Consider the following 13,336-nt stretch of genomic DNA (forward strand, 5'->3'; position numbering starts at 1 on the left):
TAAAAAGCTGCTGCTGACTCTGGCACTACAGCTTTATGGGAAGCTTCATGCTTCCTGAAGCAGGACAGAAGCTCAGCCTGGAAACCAGTATCCCACATACTGCCATGGAGGAGGTCATTACTCTATTCTGTATATATTATATATTGCAAATGTCCATAATAAACTTTATATAATAAAAAGTAAAAAAAATCATGGGAGGATGTAATAAATTACTGGCCTAAATTCTCCTCCCCTCTGTACTCCTATCCTATACCATTGTAACTTTGAAGTTCTTTCCACAAAAGACAGTCAACTTTTGAACCTTTGACTTTGGGTTCAGCCATGGGACTTGCTTTGACCAGTGGGATGTTAATAGATGTAATGAAAGTTACTTCCTCTCTCTGAATGTACTTTAGTTTCCTTTCTATAAAACAGGAATAATAGTACACAGGTTTTGAGATGTATGTAAAGCATTTAACCCAGTTCCTGGCAAATAACAAGGGCTCAACAAATTTAATTATTTTCTAAGAGACAGTTTTAGGCATTTTAGTTGCCTCACCAATCTATTCCATGCTTCTCCCATTATATAGCAGTCATGTATATTCATAAATAAATCAAGCTAATCCCACCCCTCCAGCTAGTTACTGTTTCAATTAAACCATGCATAACCTGAATAGTCCACAATATTCGCATGATTACAAGAATGGACTAGTACCAATTGGACAAGGAGATCTCATTACGATCCTATTAAGATATGTATGGGGGGGAAGCCGGTGTGGTTCAGTGGGTGGGCGTCAATCTATGAACCAGGTCACAGTTGATTCCTGGTCATGCCACAATGCCTAGGTTGCAGGCTCGATCCCCACTGTGGGGCATGCAGGAGGCAGCCAACCAATGATTATCTCTCATCATTGATGTTTCTCTCTCTCTTCCTCTCTGAAATCAATAAAACTACACTTAAAAAAAAAAGATATGTATTAGGGGATATGTTTTTTTCTTTCTTTTTTTAATCCTCACCTGAGGATATTTTTCCAATGACTTTTAGAGAGAGTGAAAGGGAGGGGAGAGACAGAGAGAAATATTGATGTGAGAGGCATATTGACTGATTGCCTCCTATATACATGCCCTGACCAGGGCTGAGGATCAAGCCTGTAACCAAAGCATATGCCCTTGACCAGAATCGAACCTTGGGACCCTTCAGTCCAAGACTCTATCCACTGGGCCAAACTGGCTAGAGTGGGATGTTTTTTCTTAACTGCTCTTACATTAAAGGGTAAACTCTATTTGGCAATTCTTTGGACATATTCTTTGTACTTTCTAATTTTTTTTTGTACTTTCTAATATTTTATTCAGATTTGTTTGCAACCACATTCATGGGAGAACTAAAAATCTATAGCCTTCATTTTTGCCTTTCAGTTTTGGTGTCAGGGTAATGTTAATTATCCAAAACTGAATGTGTACATTCACCTTTTCCTGCCTATAGGAAAAAAATTATATACCACAGGAATAATGTACTTCTCAAAAGTCTATAATTATGCTATAATGCATAAAGTCAACCAGGGATGTTCTGAGGAGATATAATTCACTGATAACTACCTGAATATTTTCTTTGGTTGCTCAGGTTTTCTAATTCTTGTTTAGTGGATTTTCTTAACTTGTTTAGCCATTTACCAAATATTTAGAATAGAATGGGAAATATTTACTTTTAAAAGACTCCTGTTTTCTCATGACCTTCATTATTTCTAACTTCCATTTTCTAGAAAATGCATTTTCCAAGTGGTTGCCATTTTACATTTTTCAAACTTATTTCTAACTGTTCAGAATTCTGTGCACCTGAGCGGGGGTGGTCCCTCAGTCCGGCTTGCAGGGCACAGGCCAGGAGCCCTCGGGGGATGTCCAACTGATGGCTTAGGGCTGCTCCCTGGATATCCTTAGCACTCGCCAGCTGTGAGCTGGCTTCTGGCTAAGCAGCGCTTGCCCTGTGGGAGTGTACTGACCACCAGGGTGCGGTTCCTGCGTTGAATAGGATTGGGCCGAAACGGGCTCTTGGATTATGAGAGGGCAGGGCCAGGCTGAAGGGGGACGATGACCATGGGAGGGCTCTAGGGCATGTCCGGCCAGTCTGGCTCAGTTCTAGCCAGCTGGACCCTAGCAGCAAGCTAACCTACCGGTCAGACTGTCTTCCCCCTGGTGGTCAGTGCATGTCATAGCAAGCAGTTGAGCTGCCTTAGCATATCGTTAGCATATTATGCTTTGATTGGTTGAAGACAATTGGTATATTAGGCTTTTATTATATAGGATTATTGACTACTAGAGACCTGGTGCACAGATTCGTGCACCACCGGGGTCCCTCGGCCTGGCCTGCGGGGACCAGGCCAAAACTGGCCTGGTGCATGGATTCGTCCAGGGCATGTCCGGGCCCATCTCGCCCAGTCCCCATCGGTTGGACACCAGCAGCAAGCTAATCTACTGGTCAGAGCATCTGCCCCCTGGTGGTCAATGCACATCATAGCGACTAGTCGAACGAATGGTCGGACACTTAGCATATTAGACTTTTATTATATAGGATTAATCTTATCTGTTACTTTTGTTTCCAGTGTTGCTGCATGTTTAACTCACTTTTTCCTCTATGCAATAATGGCTATCAATTTCCTTTCAGCATAAACATATCTTCTACATTTTTGTTGATGAAACAGCTGTTCAGAAGAGAGCTTTTAAATTATTTTTCAGGTGATTGTCATTTTCTAGTTTTAGTACCTTGTGGTCAAATAGAAACTGTGCAACCTCTGCCCTTTAAAATGCACTACAGGGGCTTACCAGGTTCCAAGAATTGCCTTCAGCTTTTATACTCCTCAGATGCTGATGGATGTTCAGCATGTGGGCACCAAATGCAGACCCACTTCATTCCTCTGGGAAATAAACCCAACAAGGTCAAAGGATTTAGGCTTGGGATAGAAGATAAGTGATTTCCTTACACTTTGTTTTTAGAACAGAGTTTGGAAAGAACAAGTTGAGAGGTTTTGTTTTGAATACTACTGCAAATATTCTCCCATCCAAATACTAACCAGGTCCGACTCTCTTAGCTTCCCAGATCAGATGAGATTGGGCATATTCAGGGTGGTATGGCTGTAGACTGCTGCAAATATTCTAAATCAGCTGGGTCCTCTATGCTGCCTTTGTCATTCAATTTTGCCATCTGATTGATTTGTAAACTATTCCATTTGAGAAAAAGCTGTATTTTCTTTTTGCCTTATTTTTCCCATTTTTAGGGTAATCTCTCCTTTCTATTTGCTTTGTGTTTGATAGTCCACAGAACATCTGTTAAAGTCCCACCAGCATCTCTACATGATTTTAAAAGCCATTGTACTTCTGCATTTTAATCTTATATTATCCTAGATATATATTGTTAGGGCTTGTTGTCTTCACTACTGTTTACAATTTTATATTTTTGATTTTAGAGGGGCGAGGGGAGAAACATCAATTTGTTGTTTTGTTGTTCCACTTATGCGTTCATTGGTTGATACTGTATGTGCCCTGACCGAGGATCAAACCCACAACCTTGGCAAATACTCTAACCAACTGAGCTACCCAGCCAGGGCCCTGATTGTAATTTTATTAGAGACTGTGCATATACTTTCTCAAATCATATTCTGAGATGCCTTTTATGGTATGATATAATTTGATTAAAGACCTCTTGGAAGAAGCAAATCATTATATTTTGTTTTTAGAATTTAAACAGTTTTGATCTAAGTGTTTTCTTTTGTCAAAGTACTTCATTTGCTTTTTCAAAGATTTGGACAGGAGACAGTGTTATTAATTTTTATTATTAACCATATTAACAGATTTCAAGATTCTTAAACTTACATTTAATTTGCAAAGTAAAAAAATAAGTTTTAGTTTTTCTTCACAAAAACACATTGCACCCCCCTCCATAAAGGAACTGCCATTCCTTCTTGGAACTTCACTGATTTCAATACTCACCGACTGGCCTTTCTTTCCTTTTATTTTTAATTTTCACTCATTTTGGTAGTGTAGTGATTATATTCAAGTAACTCCTTTCTATAGAGCAAATGAGCAATGCGTTGCATATCACAGAACGTTTGTTACTTTCACGCTTGGATGAGTAGAGAAATCCTCACTACACACTGCTCCATTCCAGCCCACATCCAATGTGAAGAGGATCTTCAGACATGAGCCTTTTTATAGACTGAGGTTTCTTCTGTTAAAACGATTTACTGTTTAATTTTTTGCTGTCTTGTTTGGAAACATCTATTATTCAAAGGAAAATCTTTATAATCAGCCTTTTAAACCTGTACCTTTCCTCTTAAACTCTATTCATCTGCGGGTGCTGCTTAACTTTTACTGTGGCATTTTTGGTTTATTGTAATTAAGCCGCAGAATCCCTTAAAGGGAAGTTTGTTAAGGACAATATACAACACTGACAAAGGTAGCTTGGATCTGGTTTCTGAAAGCCCTTCTTCCTTAAATGCCTCAGGATACTGCTCTTTTCTCACTGCAGAAGTCTGTCCCACCTTGTGTTGATTTTGCTTAACTCACTAGGAAATAAAAACATTAACTGAAGTACTATAAGATAAATACAACAAAAACGCATAAACCACAAAAAGTACAGCTCAGTTATTATCACCATGCTGGTCAGAGATTACTAACAAAACATATGCCCCTTTCGTGATCTCTCCCTACTCCATTGGGCCTAAAGGTATATTTTCTTCTGTTGGCTGTTTTTCTTTCTTTCTTTCTTTTTTTTTTTTGGTCAACATCACATTTATGAGATTCATCCAAATTGTTATATGTAGCACAAGTTAACTCATTTCCTTGTTATATAATATTTGCAATATCTCGGATGTATTCTGTTGATGGACACCAAGGCTGTTTTCACTCTGAGGCTATTATGAGTAATGCTAAGAACACTCTTGTATATATTTTTTGGGTATACGTATGTTCTTATCTCTGTTGATATATGCTTAGAAGTGAAATCACTAAGTTGAGAGTAGATATGTTTCAATGTTAGCAGATATTTGTCAAACATTCCCAAAGTGGTTGAGACTTCCACCAGTAGTAAATGAAAGTTCCTGTGGTTCCACACTTTCACCAACTCTTCGTATTGTCAACACTTTAATGTTTGCTGTTCTTACCAGTGTAAGGTTATCTTACTGTAGTTGTAATGTGCATTTTCTTGATGACTACTATGATTAAAGATTTAAAAAAGACTCTAAAACTTACATTAACTGCTAAAGAAACAAAGAGGTTTTAATTTCTTTATAAAAAAATAAAGAATTTACCCAGTCCCCTCCCCTGTGATCCCTTCTTGGCTTTCTTTGCGAAGTGCTGGTCAAATCTCTTGTCCGTTTAGTTACTCATTTCTCTATGAAAATTGATTTAGCTGGGCCAACTACAGAATTGGCAGACTCTGAGGAATCCTTTTAGCTCTTTAGCAGTCCACTCAAGTACTGATGTATTACCTAGCAGATGGTCAGAAATGTTAGACTCATTTTATTCCTCCAGGAAACCCAAAGAGGTCCTTCAGATCTAGGCTTAGGCTAGGAGTATAAGGAATTTCCTGGTAATAAGAACAAAGTTCTTACAACAGTGGCTGAAAAAAAACACTTAAAATTTTTCAAAAAAATTTCTGTTTTTAGTATCCTATATCTGCCAAGGTGCAGAACTAAGATCTGTTCGGGTCACTTGTTCTGCCTTTGCCATTCAGCATTATTATTCTGGTCAGAGGTGGGATCTCTTTTATGATCCCTCTGCCCAGGTTAACGCCAACTGTGGTTCTCTTGGTTAAGGAAAATCTCCAAGACAGGGCAGCTTCAGCACCACAGTTAAGAAATGCAGAATGAAGCCTCTTCTGATGGGACTCTCAATGACTGTCTCAGGAGTTAGATGAAAAGCAAGTTTTACTGACAAGTTCTTTCAATGTGAAATTTGACTCAGCCATTAAAAAAAAAAATCTACCCTTTACTGCTTTATTTAGTAAAAATTCCTTTTGTTTACAGTATTCTTACCTAAGTTCCTATGAATGATTTCTTTTTTCGTATTTGAATGTTTTCACGAGTATTTTTACAGAAAATTGGGAAAGGAGGATTGCAGATGTTGTATTTATACTGCCTTTATTATCTCTTTTACTTTCCAAAAAGGTAATGTTGGTATTATATATAAATCCTGCTCTTGGAGAAACTGAAGGCTAATCTTATCAACAAGATATAGAAGATATGACACTTTCCTATATTATAAGTAACTGAAGTCATTAAGTAGAAACTGGGTGTTCCAGGAACATTGCTAATCTTTCAGGATGATATAAAGGAGATGTACTTCATCTTTTGTTGTTGCTGTTGTCAAATTACTTTTAGTTACTGCAAGGAAATAAGACTGGGCTGGGTTGAAGATGGGGCAACACTACAATGCCTACAAACCACAGACTTAGAGTTAAAGTGGTAGGAAATAAACCCTGTTAAGAGTTTCTAGTGAGAAGATTGAGCCAAGATGGTACCTTGGTAAGGATTTGTGATAATAAAGCAAAGATGGATGCTATCCTTCCAAGTATACTCTTAAAAATAAATTTTTTTTTGACATTGTTTGTCCAATATTGACATTGCCAAAGCAGGTCAGCCAGTCCTGGTGCTCTAGACAACTACTGCAGGTTCTTCCTAAGTCAATCCTGTTGTGATCTCCTTCTCTACCTCCTGCCAAATGTCCCGATGACACAGTTCCTAAGCTACTGATACACTAGTAAGAGGGAGAAAGTCTTTTGTGCCAATGGGGCAATAATATAAGGATGCAAAAAGTATCTTCAGAACCCAATAAATATTAAATTATGTATTTTCATAGACCTTGCAGTAAATTAGATGACTTTAAAGTAGGTAACTTTAATTCTTCTTTTAGCATTAAAAAACAAACAAAAAAATAACAGAACAAACAAAATCCGTAAGAACTCTGTGCTAAAGAAGGCTATGACCTATGTATTATTAACTCTAGAAAATGATAATAGTGTATGAGTAAGAAAATCAGTAGCGACATCCTTTCATCATTTACCTCCAAAATCAGAAATGGAAAGAGGCAGGAGAATTCAGAGTGTAGATTCATAAGAGTATCTCTGAGTAAGCACTTTGCTTATCCTACTGTGCTCAATATTTTTCCCAGTTTCTGTGGAAAACAGTACTTGCCTTTTCATTTCTGATTTTTGTATCTCAAATACAAATAATTTTCCTACGATAGTCTCTAAAATAGCAGCTTCCTTCCACCACTTCTGCAGCATTATGGTCAGAAAGGCAGTCTCTAGGCTGCCACAGTCGTCGCGGCCTTGGTCACTTGGCACGTTAGCTACTCGCATGGACCTTGACGTCCAGATATTGGCTGCAGTTCATGTATAACAGTCACAGGACTTCCTGTTCCTGTAACAATCACACAAATGGACTTTCAAAGTGCCTGGTAACTTTCTCAAAGTATAGTAAAACCTGCATATTCCCCTGAGGGCAAGTCATTTTTATCTTAAAGTCAAAGCATGGTCATTGTAATGAATGAACTGCCAACTTCATATTTTAACTAAATATTTCTATCTGATCACCTAGCAGTACCATACCTTCAGTTCCCAGGATCCATGTGTTCTTGAGTTACTGTTTCTAGAAAAGGAAATAATGCAATCCATTAATTAAAATTCAGACATTAAAATGGAACTTATCTAATAAGGATGAACTTTGTTTTCTCTTTAGACCTATATATTTTCTCTTTACTAAAATCATACATAAAAGTAATTGCTATGATTCTTTAATACAGCTTATCATCCATATATGGATAGAAATAAAACTAGCAATCAGTTATATCTGCGTAAAAAGGATATATATGTATTTTATTTATTCTTGCTTTCATTAATTTTTAGTTTTATACACTTATAAAGAAGTTACTAAAAGTTAAAGTGCATCTATAACCAACAGGTTTTTGGGTATACCAAAAACACATTAATTTTATAAGAGGATTCACTTTAATTGCAAGAATACCAACATACATATACATGTATTTCTTGTGATTATTCTATTTCAGTTTTTTAGACACTGATAATAAGTATATCACATGATGCTCCTTTGTCATTTAAAAAGAATGACATATGCTTATGTACTTCTTTAGAGCCAAAATCTTTGGTAATTTATTAACACAATGCAATTCAGAATAAGTGTAAATAAAAAATGAAATTAGGTCGAAGTTTTGAATGGTATAAAGCAAATAATAACCATCCTTTACAAACACCAAATGACATTGCTAACAAGAAAAAGCTGGCCTGATATTCTGCTATTTGTGAGACTGGCTGTTTTTTTGAATTTCTCATTGCAATTCATATTTACTGATATTAAATTTAGGGGAAACAGATACTTAATTCCAAAAAATGCCAAAGGTTCAAAGACTTGGAAGCTTCTCAATGCCTTACAATGAGTCTAACCTAAGTTCCAATATATGGAATCCCTTTAGGCCAGCATGCTGCAAGGTCATGCCATTGACCCCACCACAATTACCTAGGGAGCTTGTTGAAAAACGCACCTCAAACCTGCAGAATCAGTGTACCTGTGTTTTAAACAAACGCCTGAGGTGACCCTTGTGGACATCAAAGTTTAAGAACCACTGCACTTCAGTTTTGGAGTGGCAATGTTTATCACAACTGGTATAAATCTCTATTTTCTTTTGGTTAATTAATGGTTAGTAGGTTCCCAATGAAAAAAGAGCGAAGATCAGAGAAAGCTAAAAATTTAGAGCAATAATTTCCTTAGTATTTTGCACTAACCTTTTTTCTGGAGTGGGAAAAAGTTTAAAAAATGAACTTGTAAACAAGACCGCACCATACCATATAAATAAAAACTATATATTCTAGAAGAATCTCTCCTAAAATGTTTATTTCTTGGAATACCAGTGCCTTGTTAATAGTGTGCCTCTAAAAACACATTTCACAGTGCATAAAGCAAACAACTATGGTTCTCTTTTGAAGATAACAGTGATGGTGTTCAAGCACATACGAAAGGCTCTGAGAAGTTTTATGGTAAAAAACTGGTGGAACATTTTCTCAATGTTTGACTATGAAAATTTATTTCCTAAACAACACACGGACTTCTCTCAAGACACTAGTATTTACTTCAAGAAACATAGTTTGGGACATGATGTTCTAAAAGCAGCAAATTTGATAGCTGCTTTCGGCTTCTGTAAACTACCATAAAATACTCGACTTAATGAACTTGCAGGAGAGTTTGATCAGATTTATTATTTGAACCACATATTTAAAAGAAAAATTGCCTGACTGGTGTGGCTCAGTGGTTGAGCATGGACAAGAGTTTCAGGTTGAATTCCTGGTCAGGGCACATTGCAGGCTCGATCCCCAATAGGAGGGCATATGGGAAGTAACTAATCAATGATTCTCTCTCAACACTGATCTTTCTCTCTCTCTCTCTCTCTCTCTTCCTCCCTTCCTCTCTAAAATCAGTAAAAACTATATTTAAGAAAGAAAAATTACCATTTTGTTTAGTCTTTTTTCCTACATTAAAGACTTACCTAATAAAAATCCTGCTATGTTAACAATTTAATAACTGACATATACAAAGCATCTAAATATTATATCCTTACTAGAGGTCTGGTGCACGAATTCGTGCACGAGTGGGGTCTGACTGGCCCATCCCTCGGGTGGGCCAGGGCCGGGTGGGCAGGAGTGAGGAGCCGTGGGAGGTTGGCCGCCGGCCCCACCCCTGCCCCTGATTGAGGCCAGGCAGATGGGGGTGAGGGACCGCGGGAGGTTGGCTGGCCTGCCCAGCCCCCGATTGGGCTGGTTGACCGGCCGCAGTGTGTATCATAGCAACTGGTCATTCCAATTGTTCTGGTCATTTCAGTCACTTTGCTTTTATATATATAGATAGATATCTAAAGTGCATTTGAGAAGTACACATTTAGCTAATGACATAAACACTAGATTATTAAATGCTATTTTAGATTCTAGAATTTCCTCATTTTAAGAAAAATGATAGGGCGGGGGGGAAAAATGGACACATGTGTAATACCCTTTGTAATTCTTTAAGCAATAAAAAAAAAGAAAAATGACTATTCTGGCTTTTAAAAATAAAGTTTTAGGGATCAACTGCAAGGAAAGCAGGAGCAAGGCTAAATGATTGAGAGGATTCAAATTAAATGGACACCAAAGCCAAAGACCCCACTGATTACTGAGACATGCAACTAACTGGGAGAGAAAACTCAACAGAAAATTGCATCATGAGAGCAAGAATATTTTGTGGACAGAGAGCTATTATACAAGTCTTTTCAGAATTTATACAAAAGACTCAAGGAAATAAACCTCATGGAAAACAAAACTATTTTCAGGAACTGGCTACCTGACTTTAAATGCAGGATGGAGAAACTGGGATTAATCAATCTGAATAGAAAATATGGAGGGTAAAAGGGTATATGATAGTTAACCATGAAAAAGATTCTCAACGTTGGCTTAGTGAAAAAATTAAAAAAGATTAAGAAGCAAAAATGATAGTCAAATTTTATGTTAAAGGTGGTCTCAGGTAGGAAGCAGTAAACTCCCTACCTTTGTGCCATTTAGGTTAACCACCTGACAGACATGTTTGAGGGTGGGGTTGGGTGGAATTCAAGCATTACTTAGTGATAGAGCCAGATAACTTGTAGGGCACAATTTAATTCCAATATGTAAAAATGGAACTATGTATGTAGTAAATGAGTTTGGGATGACTAAATTGATGTGCTGGTAATTAATCCTCAACTCTCCTTACTTGGATTTTTCATTTACAAAGAGAACATTTTAAAATATGTCCTTTGACTCAGATACTTGGTTCAATTCTCATACAGTAAGTCTTGCCTGGGAAGATGAGACTGAGAATTTTACCTATATTTACTAAAATTACTGATTCAAAAAGAGAATTTTCATTTTTCAATGGATGTCAAAGCATGAAACACTCTATTATGCTCAGTGAATTTAATCTTTTACTAGTTTTAGTTTAAGGATATTAGAGGCATAATGAAGACGTAATTAAGTGATGCTTTAACAACTGTGTACCAATTATAATGTCTTTTTTTAAGGTGCCAAGTTCTTGACTTAGATATATCCTTTCTGATATATAGTATTCATGGCAAGAGCTGATAAAAATTTTTCTTGGATTTTCAAAATACAAGCAGAGTAGGTTCCTAATTTTTAATTTTCTGAAATGATTATTCTTCCTATCACAGTCTGTTCTGAAAATTGCTTACATGTCATATTTTTGGGGTGGCCATTACATTTCTGTATTTGTAAAGGGAAAGTGTCCACCCTCGAAAACCAGTGGCATTTATTTCAACTTACTATAAAAAAAAATTATCAACAATTTTTTTTCTTTATCACCATTTCTCTAAGATCTTAAAAGATATTCACAAAATTGCCAACCAATTTTGGTTTAACTATAAAATTACTGTATAAAAATATGTCTAATGATGTGCGTTTGGCTCTTGCCTTAGAGTAAATGTAAGTAGTCAACCTTCATGTGTAGACTGAGGAACAATTACCATATTTTATTGAATCTAAGATGCAACTGACTGAAAGAAGCATCTTTAAGTTCCACTACGAAAGAAAAAAAGGTTGTCAATTACACTATGGTACACAATCAATAATTGAGACATTTCCAATTGCAGAGTGGAAAAACGTGCATCTCAAAATCAATGAAATATGTCATTTAGTCATATTCTAAACACTATCTATTAAATCTTTCATTCTCAACTTTCACATAAATAAGGCATGATTTAGTTAAGCAAAGAAAACTTTATTTCTACTACACATAACAACATATTGCTCTAAGAAACAACTACTGTATTAGTTTTAGCATTAACGTGTAGATTAAGAAACACATGTCAACAACCCCTGCTCCCCAGACAAACAATGCTGTGCACAGACTATCAAACATGAAAAAAAAGCTGTCAACTGTCCACAGGGAGTGAGTCCAGTCACATTTTCAGTCAGTCAGCTGAGGATTATGTCATTATTTAGTCTTTGTTCTGTAGAAAGAACACAACACAAGTATGAAAATCATCACCTGGAAGGAAACAGCTGTTGTATATAGTATTCCTAAAATGTTAGGAATTGTTCCTTTATTTCAGTATAACCAATGTTATCTGCTTACTTATTCATAGATGCCCCCAAATAAGCAAAACCAAAGTTACCTGGAAGGATGATGCAAGCACATACTGAATTTCTGGAGGGAAAATGCTGTAAATTAATACAAAATCAGAATGCTATGAAATACTAGAATTTCTCTTTTCCTCAAATAGAGGCATATTTTGTATATCAGCTTCTTCTCAAAACATCAGTCAACTACTCTCAAAGTTATATTCTTAGACCAGTTTCTTCTCTTATTTCCTAGGTGTGGCTCACTGAAACTTGGGCTTACTCCTCAGAGATGAAAGGAACTAGCCTTCTTGAGTGGTGTCATGTCCTTGTGAATTTCACTAATCTGACCCTCCTCATCTTTGCTCTAAATATGTATAATAAATAGTTCAATAAGGGAAAATGGTAGATGTATATTTCATGACTAGTCATGCTGAAAAATAGGCATTTCCTCAAATGTAGGGAATTGGATGAATGTACATCACTATTACAGGGTATTATAAAGTTCTGTACCAGAGAACCTCAAGGTAGTTTTGTATCATTAAACTTTTAGTTTATGATCACTTGGAGATGATATCTCAAAGGTTTCACTTAAGTCACCAATATAAGAGTCTTACAAAATTTTTAAAAACATTTTATATAATTAACATTGTTCTTTCAATAACACCATGAAAAAAAGCCTCAGAAAGGTGAAGAGACCTGCTCAATCATAGTCAGTGAAGTGTCAGTTGGAATTCAAACTCCGCTCTTCTCATTTTAAGTTTAATATTCTCCATATTATATCATAACCATTAGGAAAGATTCAACTACAAGATTAATTTAAATATTTTTCTGATACTAAGAAGTTCTTAAAGAAAAAAATTCTTTGAATAAAAAAACTGTTACTTATATGTTGAAATATTCAGACATGAATAAATACACTTTCATGCTATTTTAGAAGATAGCTTGTCTAAACAAGTCAGTTCTTAACATTTTATCTGTAAACACACAAATAACTGCTTTGTTTTAAAAAAGAATTGCTAATTCTTTTTCACTGGCAATTTAGAATTTCTACATTGTATGGAGTAATGGGTGTGGTTTTGTAATCAAATAAAACATTTGAAAACATTTCTAAATTAGGATTACTCACAATGGGCTCAATGAACACTTCTTATTGTCAACTGCCTTCTAGGAAAGAGGAACTAACCAATTAACTTGATCTATTAGGGAAGGGTC

The 13,336-nt window shown here is 36.2% G+C and overlaps 1 protein-coding gene across 10 annotated transcripts in view; it reads right to left on the reverse strand.

Moving 5' to 3' along the window:
• Nucleotides 1-3,782: 3,782 nt before the first annotated feature.
• The window catches only part of RBM45 (RNA binding motif protein 45), a 24,561-nt gene continuing 15,007 nt past the window's right edge, over nt 3,783-13,336 (reverse strand). For 4 of the 10 annotated variants that reach the window (XM_015561965.1, XM_006760578.2, XM_006760577.2 and 1 more), the window contains one exon: nt 11,760-12,012. The gene's annotated coding sequence lies outside the window, so the exon portion shown is untranslated. Of the gene's footprint in view, nt 4,249-7,579; nt 7,620-11,759; nt 12,013-12,177; nt 12,224-13,336 lie in introns of those variants that run through there. The other 6 variants (XR_001513336.1, XR_001513333.1, XR_001513332.1 and 3 more) reach the window with 6 other exon arrangements.

The sequence above is a fragment of the Myotis davidii genome, unplaced genomic scaffold, assembly GCF_000327345.1.
Source record: "Myotis davidii unplaced genomic scaffold, ASM32734v1 scaffold370, whole genome shotgun sequence".
NCBI classification, from domain to species: domain Eukaryota; kingdom Metazoa; phylum Chordata; class Mammalia; order Chiroptera; family Vespertilionidae; genus Myotis; species Myotis davidii.